General features: G+C 40.2%; 1 pseudogene; it reads left to right on the plus strand.

Annotated features, from left to right (window-relative positions):
• Positions 1 to 376: 376 nt before the first annotated feature.
• LOC102239047 lies at positions 377 to 883 on the plus strand (annotated as a pseudogene).
• The last annotated feature ends 1,809 nt before the right edge of the window (positions 884 to 2,692 follow it).

Consider the following 2,692-nt stretch of genomic DNA (forward strand, 5'->3'; position numbering starts at 1 on the left):
ATCATTGTGGTTTTGATTTTCATTTCTCTGATGATTAGGGATGTTGAGCATCTTCTCATGTACGTATTGGCCATTTGGATGTCTTATTTGGAAAAGTGTCTATTTAGATTCTCTGCCTATTAATTGGATTGTTTGTTTTGATATTGAGTTGTAGAAGTTCTTCATAGATTTTTGGATATGAACCCTTATCTGATAGATCATTTGCAACTATTTTCTCCTATTCATTAGGTTGTCTTTTTATTTTGTTCTTTCATTTGCTGTGCAGAAGCTTTTTTATTTGATGTAGTCTTGTTTATTTTTACTTTTGTTTCCCTTGCTATTAAAGTTGAATCCATCCGAACATTTACTAAGACCTATGTCAAGAAGCTTACCGCCGGGTTTTCGCAGCCTTGGCCCTGCCCGTCAGTCCTCCGCCCCGCCAGAGGCAGTAGAGGGGTCCTTGCGGGCGGTGGGGCGCAGCGTGCGGGCCGCACCATGGTTCAGCTCACTGCTCTCTTCCACAAGGCCTACCATGGAGGCCACCTAACCATCCGTCTTGCCCTGGGTGGCCGTACCAACTGGCCTTTGTACCGCATCGTGGCTGCTCACAACAAGTTCCCCAGGGATGGCCGTTTCGTGGAGCAGCTGGGCTCCTGTGATCCACTGCCCAACACCCACGGAGAGAAACTCTGTTGCGCTCAACCTGGAGCGGATCCGGCATTGGATCAGCTGTGGGGCCCGCCTCTCTAAACCCGTGGGAAAGCTTCTGGGCCTTGCTGGTTTTTTCCCTCTGCATCCCATGATGATCACAAATGCTGAGAGGCTTCGATGGAAACGGGTGCGTGAAATCCTCTTAGCATCTCAGAAAACAGAGACAGAGGCTAAGGAAACAGAAGCAAGCTGACATAAGTGAGCACAGCAGCAAGAAAAGGTCAAAGTCCTTGTAAAACACTTGTGCAGAGTTTTTTTTTTCTATTAGATTTAGAGGTCAATAAATGGCGTTTTCCATGTCAAAAAAAAAAAAAGAAGTTTACCGCCTGTGTTTTTTTTCTATGCATTTCATGGTTTCAGGTCCTGCATTCAAGTATTTAATCCATTTGAATTAATTTTTGTGTTTGGTATAAGATAGTGACTGAGTTTTATTCTTTTTCACAAGGCTGTCCAGTTTTCCCATCACCATTCATTGAAAATACTGTGCTTTGCCTGTCGTATATATAGTCTTGTCTCCATTTTCATAAATTAAATGACTGTATATGCATAGGTTTATTCCTGGGCTCTCTGTTCTGTCCCATTGATCTATGTGTTTGTTTTTATGCCAGTACCATTATGAAATAATATTATATATATACTAGTGGCCCGGTGCATGGATTCATGCACATTCAAAGGAAATTAATTAGAAGGTGGCCGGCAGGGCGGGACTGGGCAAGATGGGCCAGACATGTCCTGGAGCCTTCCCATGGTCCCTCCTCAGCCACGATTATCCATTTATTTGTGTCTTCAATCTCTTTCATCAATCTCATACAGTTTTCAGTGTACAGGTCTTTCACCTCCTTCGTTAAATTTATTCCTAGGCATTTTATTCTTTTTAAAAATATGTATTTTATTTATTTCAGAGAGGAAGGGAGAGGGAGAGAGAGATAGAAACATCAATGATCAGGGAGAATCATTGATTGGCTGCCTCCTGCATGCCCCACACTGAGGATGGAGCCTGCAGTCCAGGCATGTGCCCTAACTGGGAATTGAACTCGAGACCTCTTGTTTCATGGGTTGATGCTCTACCACTGACCCACACCGGCCAGGCCATTGTTCTCTTTTAAGCTGTCAGTCCTAAAGGATAAATCAACTGTACAATTAATAATAATGTTTTCTAATTGTTGAGAATTATTTAATATGTTAACTTGTTTATCCCCTCAATAATCATATTGTTAATCTCATTTTACATGTGAGGAAACTGAGACACAAAAAGATTTTAACTTGCCCATAGTTATACATCTAGTAAAGGGCAGGCCTGAGATTTGAATTTGGCCAGTTTGGCATGCGAATCTGCAAGTTTAACCATGGAATTATGCCTCTGTGTTTATATTGTGCCTATGTGACCAATGGATAGTAACAGAAACGGTAATAATTAATTTAAAATATATTTAAATCATATATATGAATTTTAAAAGGCATGGGAGAAGGTCAGGACAGTTGAGGATTAGAGTAATATATTAAGATGGGATTGTATATAAAATGACAATGGAACTTTTTATGTGAAGTAACATGTTCATTATTGCATAGTTCTTCAGGGAAGCACTAACAGAAATACAATGCAAACCATGTATGTATTTTAAATCTTTTGTGTTGTTGTTGTTAATCCTTACCAGAGGATATGTTTTCCATTGATTTTTAGAGAGAGTGAAGGGAGGGGAGAGAGAGAGAGAAACATTGATGTGAGAGAGACACATCAAGTGGTTGCCTCCCACAGGGGACGGGGATCGAATCTGCAGTTCAGGTATGTGCCCTTAGCAGGGAATCGAAGTTTTGACTTCTGTACTTGGGCCAATGCTCTAACCACTGAGTCACACAGGCCAGGGCTGTAAATTTAATATTTTTAATAGCCAGATTAAAAAAGCAAAAAGGAGCAGGTAAAATAATTTTGATAATGTATTTTATTGAATTAAATACATTAAACATTTCATTATAACATGTAATCAATATGCAAATTATATAT

The sequence above is a fragment of the Myotis brandtii genome, unplaced genomic scaffold (assembly GCF_000412655.1).
Source record: "Myotis brandtii unplaced genomic scaffold, ASM41265v1 scaffold1337, whole genome shotgun sequence".
In the NCBI taxonomy this organism is placed as follows: Eukaryota; Metazoa; Chordata; class Mammalia; order Chiroptera; family Vespertilionidae; genus Myotis; species Myotis brandtii.